Here is a 17582-nt window from a genome sequence, read left to right as displayed (position 1 = left end):
AAGACAAGCTCAACCAGGTCGAGCCTTCAATCCAGTTCACACTTGAAGAAGAAGTCGACAACACTCTTCCTTTCCTTGATGTTCTGCTCTGCAAAGCTGACCACGAACTTCGTTTTAAAGTCTATCGAAAACCCACCAACCAAAACGATCTTCTCCACTTCTACTCTCACCACGACACCAAAACCAAACGTGGTGTAATTATAGGCTTCTTCCTGCATGCACTCAGAATCTGCAGCAATGAGTTCCTTGAGGAAGAATGCACTATAATTGAACAAGTATTTTCTAAACTCCACTATCCTCGTCACTTCATCAGAGACTGCAGACGGCGGGCATTAAACATCTTCAACACACCCAGAGAAGACACTGCCGAGAAGAGATACATAGTCCTCCCCACCAACTCCATTGCCAAACATGTTTCCAACATCTTTTCCAATACATCATTCCAAGTATCTACCTCCACAACCACGACCATCAAGGACATCACCAGTAGTAGACAGGACAAGCCTCCATCCTCTGCAGGGGTATACATAATCCCTTGTAATGACTGCAACAAATTATATGTGGGTGAAACATCAAGAGACCTCCAAACACGTATTTCAGAACACCAATATGCAAGCAGGACTGACGATACAAGGAATGCCTGTGTACAACATCGCAATTCACACAACCATTTAATTAACTACAGAAACTCAAGACTTGTCGCCACAGAAGACAACACTCAATACCGAAGAATAATGGAATCATCACTTATCTCTATAACCAACAATTTCAACCAGAACAATGGCTTCTATAACATAGCTGAACCACTCGCCAAGAAACTTCTTCATCGCTATCCCACATAAGAACATAGAACACTGCAGAAGGTCTACTCACAACTTGTCCAATACCCCTGCCAAGCTACCCAAGACTCCACCCGGTAGATCATCAGACGCAGCATTCTCCACCTGACCTCAACATTCTGAACATGACTATAAATACTCCCGTACCTTCCACCCCAGGTAGATCTGTGTGTGACTTGAAAAAGTCCACTGTGTGGGTGAAACGTTGTCAATAAAGGATCACGTTATACTGCATATGTGTTTATATTTCCACGGTATTATAGGTACCCGGTGGTCTGGTGGCTAAAGCTCCCGCTTCACACACGGAGGGCCCGGGTTTGATTCCCGGCGGGTGGAAATTCCGACACGTTTCCTTACACCTATTGTCCTGTTCACCTAGCAGTAAATAGGTACCTGGGTGTTAGTCGACTGGTGTGGGTCGCATCCTGGGGGACAGGATTAAGGACCCCAATGGAAATAAGTTAGACAGTCCTCGATGACGCACTGACTTTCTTGGGTTATCCTGGGTGGCTAACCCTCCGGGGTTAAAAATCCGAACGAAATCTTATCTTATCTTATCTTACTGTGAGTCGCAGTCTTGGAAAGATATGGAGTATTTTAGAATGAATCTTATTCTAAAGTTTCACTTTCTGTTATCGTAATTTGGTGTCACAATACCCAGTTAATAAGTAAAGTTTTTAAAGAGAGAGTAAGCCTCTTATCAGCACTGTGATAAGTGAGATACAAGTGCAACACTAGGAATTTTTACCGATGAAACGTGTCTCCAGCACTGCAGGCTTCATCAGTCGAACAGAGATGAATCAGCGTTGTAGAAGACGAAGTAGGGGAAGTGGAGAGATAGTTTGATATCATCAGTCCATCACCCTCGGTGCAAGATGATGAGTTTCTGTCTAGAATGACCTACTTCCACTAGTAGGTCCGGCTTACATGTGACCTCATCTAAGTGCTACACTTCACCTTCCTATATATAAGCCTCTGGACAACTGCTTCTCATTTATTTAAGAGGATGCTGACTGACGACATCATACTCTCTCTCCACTTCCCTTACGTCGTCTTCCACAACACTCATGTCTCCAGGAGTATGATGCATCTCCGTACTCAACTGATGAAGCCTGCAGCGCTGGAGCAAAGTTTCGTTAATAAAGTCTTAGTGTTGCACTCGTACTTTACTTATCAACTTGTCACTACTGTATATCACTTACAATGTGATATTACCACAGTAGTGAAGGACATGACACCTAGGTGATATACACCAGTATATAACACCGAGGTGATATACACAGTATATGGCACCTAGGTGCTATACATTGATTTGACACCTAGATGGTATACAGAGTATACGACACCTAGGTGATATATAGAAGTATATAACATCTAGGAGATATCTACCTGGAAGGTGTTCCATGGGGTACATGCCCCCCCCCTCCCCAGTCCTTGACCAAGCCTCTCAGTGGAATCAGGGGTTGATCAACCAGGTTGTTACTGCTGGCCGCATTTAGTCCAACGTACGAACCACAGCCCGTCTGGTCGGGTACTCACTTTAGGTATCTGTCCAGCTCCCTCTTGTAGGCAGCCAAGGGAAGCTGTTGAACAATCCTGGACCTCGGAAACTTTGTTTTGTTTATTCTCTTGGTGTACTAATGAGGCCCCTACTTTTCATTGTGGGTATGTTGCACCGTCTTCCCAGTGTTTTTTGCTTTCGTAGGGAGTGATTTCTTCGTGCAGATTTGGGATCAACCTCTCTAGTATTTACCTGGTGTATATTATGATTATCTCTCTCGACTGCGCTACAGTGAGTACAGGTCAAGTGACTCCAAGCGTTCCCAGTACTTAAGGTGTTTGACGGAACTTATATGTGCAGTATGGGTTCTCTATACATTCTATCTGCGATTTCACCTGCCTTGGCTGGAGGTTAGTGTACAACAGCATTCCAGCCTAGAGAGAACAAGTGATTAAAAAGGACCATCATTGGCTTGGCATTCCTTGTTTTGAAGGTTCTCATTATCTATCCAATCATTTTTCTCGCAGATTGACACTGCATATGTCACCTAGGCGATATACACCAGATATGACACCTAGGTGGTATACACCAGTATGACGCCTAGGAGATATACATTAATATATGACACCTAGGTGATATACATCAGTACATGACACCTGATATACATCAGTGACGCCAATGTGGTATACACCAGTATATGACACCTAGGTGGTATACACAGTATGTGACACCTAGGTGGTATACATAGTATGTGACACCTAGGTGGTATACACAGTATGTGACACCTAGGTGGTATATACCAGTATGACACCTAGGAGGTATACACCAGTATGACACATAGGTGGTATACACCAGTATGACACCTAGGTGGTATACACCAGTATGTGACACCTAGGTGGTATACACAGTGACACCTAGGTGGTATACACCAGTATATCCTTGGAATTAAAAACAAAATATCATGGAAGCAGTGACAGTGTCCTCGGGGGAAGCAAAAACTATCAACGCCATTATTACATTCTCGAGGAAGCGCTAAACCCGTAAAGGTCATACGGTGCCTGTGGAATGGGAGGTAATCTGGTTTAATCTGCGGATGGGGAGAGTAGCTCAAATTCCTTTAATCAAGCCACCACCCTCACCCCTGTCTCGAAGGGTGAAGTAAAGGCGAGAGCAGCTGCTGTAGCAGTGATGGCACAATGCTGGGAGGTTACGCAAATACCCATGCTGTTAAAATTTGCCGATACTGTTACCTTCATATATAGCCGATGCATACTGATCCCGCTACTGATACTCTGGCACCCTAGTGGAGAGTGTGACTGGGTGTGCACCAGAATGTGATCCTGTCTTTCTCCGACAATTCAGAAACACGCTGCAAAACTAGGCTAGGTTCATGAGCTAGCAAGGCTTTACGCTACCAAAGTACCAGACTTTGTTTTAGGCTGCACTATGGGGTACTAGACGCAGCACTACATGGCTCATACGAGTTTAAAACTTCTTTTCTAATTTAATATTAATAAATTTACTAGAACTTGGTAGAGCTACGGTGCTAACTACATAATACCAGGTTTCTAGTTAGGCTAAGGTTTGCTAGGTAAATACGGGTAGGCTACATATTACTTGCTACACGTATCCTACCTTCAATAATCTTATTAAAATCAATTTAAGCATAAACCCTGAAAGTCATACAGCTACAAAATTATGTTCATTGGGAAAACGCCAAATCTGTAAGGGTCATACAGTGCCTTCAGGAAATGGGGGGGCAATCAGGTTCGATCCATGGCAGGGAAGATCAGGTCAAATTCCTTGAATCAAGCAACATCTTGGCTACAGGAAGGTACACTACATACTGTACTACTGTACTAGGTACAAGTGACCGTGATTGCTGTGTTATGTATACTCAGCACCGGAGCACCTGCTCTATCCTACTCTATACTTAAGACACCTTCCACTCTATTTACTTCTCTCACTGAACTTTCAACGCTTCTCTTGCCTCGGAGTATTTTCTCACTCTAAATCTTGACCGACCCCAATAACTACAGGCCTATAAACCTGCTAGAAATCTTCGGGAAGATTATTTAGACTTGTTAACTCACGACTACGTACTCACCTTGAGGCAAATCACCTACTAAACGACCGACAGTTTGGTTTTCGACAACACTGCTCTACTCAAGACGCTATAAATGCCATCATGAACTTCAAACATATCAACAAGGACCAAGCTGATGCGACTGCCCTCGTTACCAAGGACGCGAGAAAGGCTTTCAACAGAGTCTGGCACGACGGTCTAAAGGTACAAGCTATGTAATTATATTTTCGAGTTTCCTACCAACATAACAAAATAACCTTGCAACTTCCTTGAAGGCCGTACGATATGTATAAAGTTCAGTAACTGCTTCTCTGGCTACTTCACCCTTCACCAGAAGTTCCACAGGGGCTCTGCACTCTCTACATACTTTACATAACAGCAGGAGGCCAAGACAAGAGTATGATGAGAGTAACAGAGCGATGGTTGACACACTAGCTGAGGTGGCCAGAAGGGCTCATGCGAGCAGGACAAAGCTACTGATTGTGAGTGACTTCAATCACAGAGAAATTGAGTGAGAGAACTTGGAGCCACATGGGGGCCCAGAAACGTGGAGGGCAAAAATGATGGAGGTGGTACTGGAAAGCCTCATGTACCAACACGTACCAAAGAGAGAGGAGAGGATGAACCAGCAAGACCGGACCTAGTATTCACCTTAAGTAGTGCAGACACTGAGGACATCACATATGAAAGACTCCTCGGTTCTTTCATATGTAGTTCTGAGCTTCGAATACATACTAGAGTTACTAGTGGAGAGAGAAGCAGGAAGGGTGGGACGAACGAAGCCAAACTACAAGAGAGGGGACTACAGAGGCATGAAGAATTTCCTGCACGATGTTCAGTGGAACAGAGCACTGGCAGGGAAGCCAGTAAATGAGATGATGGAATATGTGACAACAATATGCAAGGAAGTTGAGGAGAGGTTTGAACACAAGGGTAACAGAAATAATGAGAAGGCCAGGATGAGCCCTTGGTACACCCAAAGGTGTAGAGAGGCCAAAACCAAGTGTGCTAGAGAATGGAATAAGTATAGAAGGCAAAGGACCCAGGAGAATAAGGAGAGCAATCATAGAGCAAAAAATGAATATCCACAGGTAAGAAGAGAGGCCCAACGACAATACGAAAATGACATAGCAATGAAAGCCAAATCTAACCCGAAGTGGTTGTACAGCCACATCAGGAAAAAAACGGTCAAGGACCAGGTAATCAGGCTGAGGAAGGAAGGAGGAGAGATCACAAGAAACGACCGAGAAGTATGTGAGGAGCTCAACACGAGATTCAAAGAAGTGTTCACAGAAGAAACAGCAGGGACTCCAGAAAGACGGAGAGGTGGGGTACACCATCAAATGTTGGACACAATACATACAACTGAGGAAGTGGTGAAGAGGCTGTTGCTTTTTCCTGTCTCATAAACATGCAACGTTTCAGGTACGACTTGCTCCTTCTACTTACATTCAGGTCACACTACACATGGATGTACAAGCGTATGTATACTAGCCCCTCTGGGTTTTCTTCTATTTTCTTCCTAGTTCTTGCTCTTGTTTATTTCTGCTTATCTCCATGGGGAAATGGAACAGAATTCTTCCTCCGTAAGCTATGCGTATCGTAGGAGCCGACTAGATGCCGGGAGCAATGGCCTAGTAACCCCTTCTCCTGTATAAATTACTAAAAAGAAGAACTAGGAAATAAAGATATTATTATTACAGCTTTAAGAAGAGGTATGATAAAGCTCATGGAGCAGGAAGAGTAATCTAGTAGCGACCAGTGAAGAGGCGGGCCCAGGAGCTGTGACTCGACCCATGCAACCACAACTAGGTGAGAACTAGGTGAGTACACCAGAACCTATACATCCAAACACTATCACAACTGCATATGACGTAACATAACTCAGTGTTCATGAAAACACAGCAAAAGGCCAGGTTGACATGATCACCGCATGAAAACTGCGGCGCATTAGGTCTAAAAATAACATAAATAATATAAATAAATAACACGTTTCAGGAACACCTATACCACGCACATCCTCCATTACCATACCTGGAGTCAACGTTGACTGCAAACTAGGAATACACACACACAGCACCACTACGAGAGGTATAACAAATGCTGCTCTCACTCGTCTATAGAAACTCAAAGAAGCACTTATCTCCACAAAACTTCACCTTTATACTGTTCTTATTAGGCCCCTCATCATATACGCACCACTCGCTCTCTTGCTGACTTGCAAGACTTACACCTTGAAGCTGCAACGAATCCAAAAACGGGAGTTGTGCCACAGGAGTGGCATACCAGCTCTGAACGTCTTCTGGACAACGATCAGTGACAGACAGCTCAAAAAGCTTGAGATACACCACGACTCTTGGACTACCTTCCTTGATGACTCTTGGACTACCTTCCTTGATGACTCTTGGACTATTTTCCTTGATGACTTTAATAGACGCCCTCACAATCCTCAAAATCTTTTCCACGCTCTTTACAATCCTGCTCTTATCCCTCTCTGCACCTACTTATATACATAAGCCACTCTGCCTTGCAAACAGTATACATCCTTCCAATTCAGCGGCACACCGGTATACAGCTGGTATAGCGGTGTGCAGTTGACGGGCAGGAGGTATACCTATCTTATGAACTCAACTTTTTCACGAATAACACAACATAGACACACGTATTTAAGTTGCACCAAAGTGAATAGGCCACTTACCTTTAAAACCCCACCTCCCCCTCTACCCTCCCAAACCTTTCCAACATTTCATCCTTACCCATCCTTCTTCCTTCCCCATCTTACCCATCCTTCTTCCTTCCCCATCTTACCCACCCTTCTTCCTTCCCCATCTTACCAAAGCTCTGGTCAGAACCTCGCACCTCGCACTCACAAGGTAGTGTGCCTTTAGTCCTTGCATTTAGATCTCTAACTGCCCAGTGTAGGGTCTAGGTGTCAGGCAGGTGATGGTGTGATCCATCTACAGTAATTAAATGGTAAGTGGTAATAAGAATTTCTTTTGTGTACTCAGCAAGCCAAATTACTTGCACATAATAAGTTAGGTAAACCTCATACAGGTAATTTGCTCACATAATAATTTATAAAAGGCATACTACTGTGTACATAAAGCTTTTGGTTATGCAAAGCATTTCAGACAAGTTAATCTTGTCCCCCAGGATGCTATCTACAGCAGTCAACTAACACCCAGATACCTACAACTTACTGTAGGTGAACAGGGGCAGCAAGTACAAGGAAACATGCCCAGCTTTTCCATTGGTCTGCTGTATGGCCCTTGTGGGTTTAGTACTTAGTAATGATTATAATGATTTCCCCTCGCCCGAGAACGATCGAACCTCGGTTCCAGAGTGCGAGAGGTCTCTGCCAAGTGAGCCACGCAAGTTGAAGCCAAGAAACACAAATGTGACAAATTTTATAGTTGAGAACAAGAGTCATTCCATCCTGCAACAATGTTATCAACCATACAACAGTCATTACATCCTGCAACAATGTTATCAACCATACAACAGTCATTCCATCCTGCAACAATGTTATCAACCATACAACAGTCATTACATCCTGCAACAATGTTATCAACCATACAACAGTCATTACATCCTGCAACAATGTTATCAACCATACAACAGTCATTACATCCTGCAACAATGTTATCAACCATACAACAGTCATTACATCCTGCAACAATGTTATCAACCATACAACAGTCATTACATCCTGCAACAATGTTATCAACCATACAACAGTCATTACATCCTGCAACAATGTTATCAACCATACAACAGTCATTACATCCTGCAACAATGTTATCAACCATACAACAGTCATTACATCCTGCAACAATGTTATCAACCATACAACAGTCATTACATCCTGCAACAATGTTATCAACCATACAACAGTCATTCCATCCTGCAACAATGTTATCAACCATACAACAGTCATTACATCCTGCAACAATGTTATCAACCATACAACAGTCATTACATCCTGCAACAATGTTATCAACCATACAACAGTCATTACATCCTGCAACAATGTTATCAACCATACAACAGTCATTACATCCTGCAACAATGTTATCAACCATACAACAGTCATTACATCCTGCAACAATGTTATCAACCATACAACAGTCATTACATCCTGCAACAATGTTATCAACCATACAACAGTCATTACATCCTGCAACAATGTTATCAACCATACAACCAACAAAACTTGAACGTTACACCACTACTTGGTGTGCAAGAAGAACGTTACACCACTACTTGGTGTGCAAGAAGAACGTTACACCACTACTTGGTGTGCAGGAAGAACGTTACACCACTACTTGGTGTGCAGGAAGAACGTTACACCACTACTTGGTGTGCAAGAAGAACGTTACACCACTACTTGGTGTGCAGGAAGAACGTTACACCACTACTTGGTGTGCAAGAAGAACGTTACACCACTACTTGGTGTGCAGGAAGAACGTTACACCACTACTTGGTGTGCAGGAAGAACGTTACACCACTACTTGGTGTGCAGGAAGAACGTTATAGCACTACTTGGTGTGCAAGAAGAACGTTACACCACTACTTGGTGTGCAGGAAGAACGTTACACCACTACTTGGTGTGCAAGAAGAACGTTACACCACTACTTGGTGTGCAGGAAGAACGTTACACCACTACTTGGTGTGCAAGAAGAACGTTACACCACTACTTGGTGTGCAGGAAGAACGTTACACCACTACTTGGTGTGCAGGAAGAACGTTACACCACTACTTGGTGTGCAGGAAGAACGTTACACCACTACTTGGTGTGCAGGAAGAACGTTATAGCACTACTTGGTGTGCAAGAAGAACGTTACACCACTACTTGGTGTGCAGGAAGAACGTTACACCACTACTTGGTGTGCAAGAAGAACGTTACACCACTACTTGGTGTGCAGGAAGAACGTTACACCACTACTTGGTGTGCAGGAAGAACGTTACACCACTACTTGGTGTGCAGGAAGAACGTTACACCACTACTTGGTGTGCAGGAAGAACGTTACACCACTACTTGGTGTGCAGGAAGAACGTTACACCACTACTTGGTGTGCAGGAAGAACGTTATAGCACTACTTGGTGTGCAAGAAGAACGTTACACCACTACTTGGTGTGCAGGAAGAACGTTACACCACTACTTGGTGTGCAGGAAGAACGTTACACCACTACTTGGTGTGCAGGAAGAACGTTACACCACTACTTGGTGTGCAGGAAGAACGTTACACCACTACTTGGTGTGCAGGAAGAACGTTACACCACTACTTGGTGTGCAGGAAGAACGTTATAGCACTACTTGGTGTGCAAGAAGAACGTTACACCACTACTTGGTGTGCAAGAAGAACGTTACACCACTACTTGGTGTGCAGGAAGAACGTTACACCACTACTTGGTGTGCAGGAAGAACGTTACACCACTACTTGGTGTGCAGGAAGAACGTTACACCACTACTTGGTGTGCAGGAAGAACGTTACACCACTACTTGGTGTGCAGGAAGAACGTTACACCACTACTTGGTGTGCAGGAAGAACGTTATAGCACTACTTGGTGTGCAAGAAGAACGTTACACCACTACTTGGTGTGCAGGAAGAACGTTACACCACTACTTGGTGTGCAGGAAGAACGTTACACCACTACTTGGTGTGCAGGAAGAACGTTACACCACTACTTGGTGTGCAGGAAGAACGTTACACCACTACTTGGTGTGCAGGAAGAACGTTACACCACTACTTGGTGTGCAGGAAGAACGTTATAGCACTACTTGGTGTGCAAGAAGAACGTTACACCACTACTTGGTGTGCAAGAAGAACGTTACACCACTACTTGGTGTGCAGGAAGAACGTTACACCACTACTTGGTGTGCAGGAAGAACGTTACACCACTACTTGGTGTGCAGGAAGAACGTTACACCACTACTTGGTGTGCAAGAAGAACGTTACACCACTACTTGGTGTGCAGGAAGAACGTTACACCACTACTTGGTGTGCAAGAAGAACGTTACACCACTACTTGGTGTGCAGGAAGAACGTTACACCACTACTTGGTGTGCAGGAAGAACGTTACACCACTACTTGGTGTGCAGGAAGAACGTTACACTACTTGGTGTGCAGGAAGAACGTACTACTTGGTGTGCAGGAAGAACGTTACACCACTACTTGGTGTGCAGGAAGAACGTTACACCACTACTTGGTGTGCAGGAACGTTACACCACTACTTGGTGTGCAGGAAGAACGTTACACCACTACTTGGTGTGCAGGAAGAACGTTACACCACTACTTGGTGTGCAGGAAGAACGTTACACCACTACTTGGTGTGCAGGAAGAACGTTACACCACTACTTGGTGTGCAGGAAGAACGTTACACCACTACTTGGTGTGCAGGAAGAACGTTACACCACTACTTGGTGTGCAGGAAGAACGTTACACCACTACTTGGTGTGCAGGAAGAACGTTAGGAAGAACGTTACCACTACTTGGTGTGCAAGAAGAACGTTACACCACTACTTGGTGTGCAGGAAGAACGTTACACCACTACTTGGTGTGCAGGAAGAACGTTACACCACTACTTGGTGTGCAGGAAGAACGTTACACCACTACTTGGTGTGCAGGAAGAACGTTACACCACTACTTGGTGTGCAGGAAGAACGTTACACCACTACTTGGTGTGCAGGAAGAACGTTACACCACTACTTGGTGTGCAAGAAGAACGTTACACCACTACTTGGTGTGCAAGAAGAACGTTACACCACTACTTGGTGTGCAGGAAGAACGTTACACCACTACTTGGTGTGCAGGAAGAACGTTACACCACTACTTGGTGTGCAGGAAGAACGTTACACCACTACTTGGTGTGCAGGAAGAACGTTACACCACTACTTGGTGTGCAAGAAGAACGTTACACCACTACTTGGTGTGCAGGAAGAACGTTACACCACTACTTGGTGTGCAAGAAGAACGTTACACCACTACTTGGTGTGCAAAGAACGTTACACCACTACTTGGTGTGCAGGAAGAACGTTACACCACTACTTGGTGTGCAGGAAGAACGTTACACCACTACTTGGTGTGCAGGAAGAACGTTACACCACTACTTGGTGTGCAGGAAGAACGTTACACCACTACTTGGTGTGCAGGAAGAACGTTACACCACTACTTGGTGTGCAGGAAGAACGTTACACCACTACTTGGTGTGCAGAAGAACGTTAACCACTACTTGGTGTGCACGTTACACACTACTTGGTGTGCAAGAAGAACGTTACACCACTACTTGGTGTGCAGGAAGAACGTTACACCACTACTTGGTGTGCAGGAAGAACGTTACACCACTACTTGGTGTGCAGGAAGAACGTTACACCACTACTTGGTGTGCAGGAAGAACGTTACACCACTACTTGGTGTGCAGGAAGAACGTTACACCACTACTTGGTGTGCAGGAAGAACGTTACACCACTACTTGGTGTGCAAGAAGAACGTTACACCACTACTTGGTGTGCAAGAAGAACGTTACACCACTACTTGGTGTGCAAGAAGAACGTTACACCACTACTTGGTGTGCAGGAAGAACGTTACACCACTACTTGGTGTGCAGGAAGAACGTTACACCACTACTTGGTGTGCAGGAAGAACGTTACACCACTACTTGGTGTGCAAGGAAGAACGTTACACCACTACTTGGTGTGCAAGAAGAACGTTACACCACTACTTGGTGTGCAGGAAGAACGTTACACCACTACTTGGTGTGCAAGAAGAACGTTACACCACTACTTGGTGTGCAGGAAGAACGTTACACCACTACTTGGTGTGCAAGAAGAACGTTACACCACTACTTGGTGTGCAGGAAGAACGTTACACCACTACTTGGTGTGCAGGAAGAACGAACGAACGTTACGTTACCACTACTTGGTGTGCAGGAAGAACGTTACACCACTACTTGGTGTGCAGGAAGAACGTTACACCACTACTTGGTGTGCAGGAAGAACGTTACACCACTACTTGGTGTGCAAGAAGAACGTTACACCACTACTTGGTGTGCAAGAAGAACGTTACACCACTACTTGGTGTGCAGGAAGAACGTTACACCACTACTTGGTGTGCAGGAAGAACGTTACACCACTACTTGGTGTGCAGGAAGAACGTTACACCACTACTTGGTGTGCAAGAAGAACGTTACACCACTACTTGGTGTGCAGGAAGAACGTTACACCACTACTTGGTGTGCAGGAAGAACGTTACACCACTACTTGGTGTGCAGGAAGAACGTTACACCACTACTTGGTGTGCAAGAAGAACGTTACACCACTACTTGGTGTGCAGGAAGAACGTTACACCACTACTTGGTGTGCAGGAAGAACGTTACACCACTACTTGGTGTGCAGGAAGAACGTTACACCACTACTTGGTGTGCAGGAAGAACGTTACACCACTACTTGGTGTGCAGGAAGAACGTTACACTACTTGGTGTGCACGTACTACTTGGTGTGCAGGAAGAACGTTACACCACTACTTGGTGTGCAGGAAGAACGTTACACCACTACTTGGTGTGCAGGAAGAACGTTACACCACTACTTGGTGTGCAAGAAGAACGTTACACCACTACTTGGTGTGCAGGAAGAACGTTACACCACTACTTGGTGTGCAGGAAGAACGTTACACCACTACTTGGTGTGCAGGAAGAACGTTACACCACTACTTGGTGTGCAGGAAGAACGTTACACCACTACTTGGTGTGCAGGAAGAACGTTACACCACTACTTGGTGTGCAGGAAGAACGTTACACCACTACTTGGTGTGCAGGAAGAACGTTACACTACCACTACTTGGTGTGCAGGAAGAACGTTATAGCACTACTTGGTGTGCAAGAAGAACGTTACACCACTACTTGGTGTGCAGGAAGAACGTTACACCACTACTTGGTGTGCAGGAAGAACGTTACACCACTACTTGGTGTGCAGGAAGAACGTTACACCACTACTTGGTGTGCAGGAAGAACGTTACACCACTACTTGGTGTGCAGGAAGAACGTTACACCACTACTTGGTGTGCAGGAAGAACGTTACACCACTACTTGGTGTGCAGGAAGAACGTTACACCACTACTTGGTGTGCAGGAAGAACGTTACACCACTACTTGGTGTGCAAGAAGAACGTTACACCACTACTTGGTGTGCAGGAAGAACGTTACACCACTACTTGGTGTGCAGGAAGAACGTTACACCACTACTTGGTGTGCAGGAAGAACGTTACACCACTACTTGGTGTGCAGGAAGAACGTTACACCACTACTTGGTGTGCAGGAAGAACGTTACACCACTACTTGGTGTGCAGGAAGAACGTTACACCACTACTTGGTGTGCAGGAAGAACGTTACACCACTACTTGGTGTGCAGGAAGAACGTTACACCACTACTTGGTGTGCAGGAAGAACGTTACACCACTACTTGGTGTGCAGGAAGAACGTTACACCACTACTTGGTGTGCAAGAAGAACGTTACACCACTACTTGGTGTGCAGGAAGAACGTTACACCACTACTTGGTGTGCAGGAAGAACGTTACACCACTACTTGGTGTGCAGGAAGAACGTTACACCACTACTTGGTGTGCAGGAAGAACGTTACACCACTACTTGGTGTGCAGGAAGAACGTTACACCACTACTTGGTGTGCAGGAAGAACGTTACACCACTACTTGGTGTGCAGGAAGAACGTTACACCACTACTTGGTGTGCAAGAAGAACGTTACACCACTACTTGGTGTGCAGGAAGAACGTTACACCACTACTTGGTGTGCAGGAAGAACGTTACACCACTACTTGGTGTGCAGGAAGAACGTTACACCACTACTTGGTGTGCAGGAAGAACGTTACACCACTACTTGGTGTGCAAGAAGAACGTTACACCACTACTTGGTGTGCAGGAAGAACGTTACACCACTACTTGGTGTGCAAGAAGAACGTTACACCACTACTTGGTGTGCAGGAAGAACGTTACACCACTACTTGGTGTGCAGGAAGAACGTTACACCACTACTTGGTGTGCAAGAAGAACGTTACACCACTACTTGGTGTGCAGGAAGAACGTTACACCACTACTTGGTGTGCAGGAAGAACGTTACACCACTACTTGGTGTGCAGGAAGAACGTTACACCACTACTTGGTGTGCAGGAAGAACGTTACACCACTACTTGGTGTGCAGGAAGAACGTTACACCACTACTTGGTGTGCAGGAAGAACGTTACACCACTACTTGGTGTGCAGGAAGAACGTTACACCACTACTTGGTGTGCAAGAAGAACGTTACACCACTACTTGGTGTGCAAGAAGAACGTTACACCACTACTTGGTGTGCAGGAAGAACGTTACACCACTACTTGGTGTGCAGGAAGAACGTTACACCACTACTTGGTGTGCAGGAAGAACGTTACACCACTACTTGGTGTGCAAGAAGAACGTTACACCACTACTTGGTGTGCAGGAAGAACGTTACACCACTACTTGGTGTGCAAGAAGAACGTTACACCACTACTTGGTGTGCAAGAAGAACGTTACACCACTACTTGGTGTGCAAGAAGAACGTTACACCACTACTTGGTGTGCAGGAAGAACGAACGTTACACCACTACTTGGTGTGCAGGAAGAACGTTACACCACTACTTGGTGTGCAAGAAGAACGTTACACCACTACTTGGTGTGCAAGAAGAACGTTACACCACTACTTGGTGTGCAAGAAGAACGTTACACCACTACTTGGTGTGCAAGAAGAACGTTACACCACTACTTGGTGTGCAAGAAGAACGTTACACCACTACTTGGTGTGCAAGAAGAACGTTACACCACTACTTGGTGTGCAGGAAGAACGTTACACCACTACTTGGTGTGCAGGAAGAACGTTATAGCACTACTTGGTGTGCAAGAAGAACGTTACACCACTACTTGGTGTGCAGGAAGAACGTTACACCACTACTTGGTGTGCAAGAAGAACGTTACACCACTACTTGGTGTGCAAGAAGAACGTTACACCACTACTTGGTGTGCAAGAAGAACGTTACACCACTACTTGGTGTGCAGGAAGAACGTTACACCACTACTTGGTGTGCAAGAAGAACGTTACACCACTACTTGGTGTGCACGTTACACCACTACTTGGTGTGCAAGAAGAACGTTACACCACTACTTGGTGTGCAAGAAGAACGTTACACCACTACTTGGTGTGCAAGAAGAACGTTACACCACTACTTGGTGTGCAAGAAGAACGTTACACCACTACTTGGTGTGCAGGAAGAACGTTACACCACTACTTGGTGTGCAAGAAGAACGTTACACCACTACTTGGTGTGCAAGAAGAACGTTACACCACTACTTGGTGTGCAAGAAGAACGTTACACCACTACTTGGTGTGCAAGAAGAACGTTACACCACTACTTGGTGTGCAAGAAGAACGTTACACCACTACTTGGTGTGCAAGAAGAACGTTACACCACTACTTGGTGTGCAAGAAGAACGTTACACCACTACTTGGTGTGCAAGAAGAACGTTACACCACTACTTGGTGTGCAGGAAGAACGTTACACCACTACTTGGTGTGCAAGAAGAACGTTACACCACTACTTGGTGTGCAGGAAGAACGTTACACCACTACTTGGTGTGCAAGAAGAACGTTACACCACTACTTGGTGTGCAAGAAGAACGTTACACCACTACTTGGTGTGCAAGAAGAACGTTACACCACTACTTGGTGTGCAAGAAGAACGTTACACCACTACTTGGTGTGCAAGAAGAACGTTACACCACTACTTGGTGTGCAAGAAGAACGTTACACCACTACTTGGTGTGCAGGAAGAACGTTACACCACTACTTGGTGTGCAAGAAGAACGTTATAGCACTACTTGGTGTGCAAGAAGAACGTTACACCACTACTTGGTGTGCAAGAAGAACGTTACACCACTACTTGGTGTGCAGGAAGAACGTTACACCACTACTTGGTGTGCAAGAAGAACGTTATAGCACTACTTGGTGTGCAAGAAGAACGTTACACCACTACTTGGTGTGCAAGAAGAACGTTATACCACTACTTGGTGTGCAGGAAGAACGTTACACCACTACTTGGTGTGCAAGAAGAACGTTACACCACTACTTGGTGTGCAAGAAGAACGTTACACCACTACTTGGTGTGCAAGAAGAACGTTACACCACTACTTGGTGTGCAAGAAGAACGTTACACCACTACTTGGTGTGCAAGAAGAACGTTACACCACTACTTGGTGTGCAAGAAGAACGTTACACCACTACTTGGTGTGCAAGAAGAACGTTACACCACTACTTGGTGTGCAGGAAGAACGTTACACCACTACTTGGTGTGCAAGAAGAACGTTATAGCACTACTTGGTGTGCAAGAAGAACGTTACACCACTACTTGGTGTGCAAGAAGAACGTTACACCACTACTTGGTGTGCAGGAAGAACGTTACACCACTACTTGGTGTGCAAGAAGAACGTTATAGCACTACTTGGTGTGCAAGAAGAACGTTATAGCACTACTTGGTGTGCAAGAAGAACGTTTTAGCACTACTTGGTGTGCAGGAAGAACGTTATAGCACTACTTGGTGTGCAGGAAGAACGTTACACCACTACTTGGTGTGCAAGAAGAACGTTATAGCACTACTTGGTGTGCAAGAAGAACGTTTTAGCACTACTTGGTGTGCAGGAAGAACGTTACACCACTACTTGGTGTGCAGGAAGAACGTTTTAGCACTACTTGGTGTGCAGGAAGAACGTTACACCACTACTTGGTGTGCAGGAAGAACGTTATAGCACTACTTGGTGTGCAGGAAGAACGTTATAGCACTACTTGGTGTGCAGGAAGAACGTTACACCACTACTTGGTGTGCAGGAAGAACGTTACACCACTACTTGGTGTGCAGGAAGAACGTTACACCACTACTTGGTGTGCAGGAAGAACGTTATAGCACTACTTGGTGTGCAGGAAGAACGTTATAGCACTACTTGGTGTGCAGGAAGAACGTTACACCACTACTTGGTGTGCAGGAAGAACGTTGTAGCACTACTTGGTGTGCAAGAAGAACGTTTTAGCACTACTTGGTGTGCAGGAAGAACGTTGTAGCACTACTTGGTGTGCAGGAA

This window comes from Cherax quadricarinatus, chromosome 3 (assembly GCF_038502225.1).
Source record: "Cherax quadricarinatus isolate ZL_2023a chromosome 3, ASM3850222v1, whole genome shotgun sequence".
Lineage (NCBI taxonomy): Eukaryota > Metazoa > Arthropoda > Malacostraca > Decapoda > Parastacidae > Cherax > Cherax quadricarinatus.
This window is presented reverse-complemented; position numbering follows the sequence as displayed.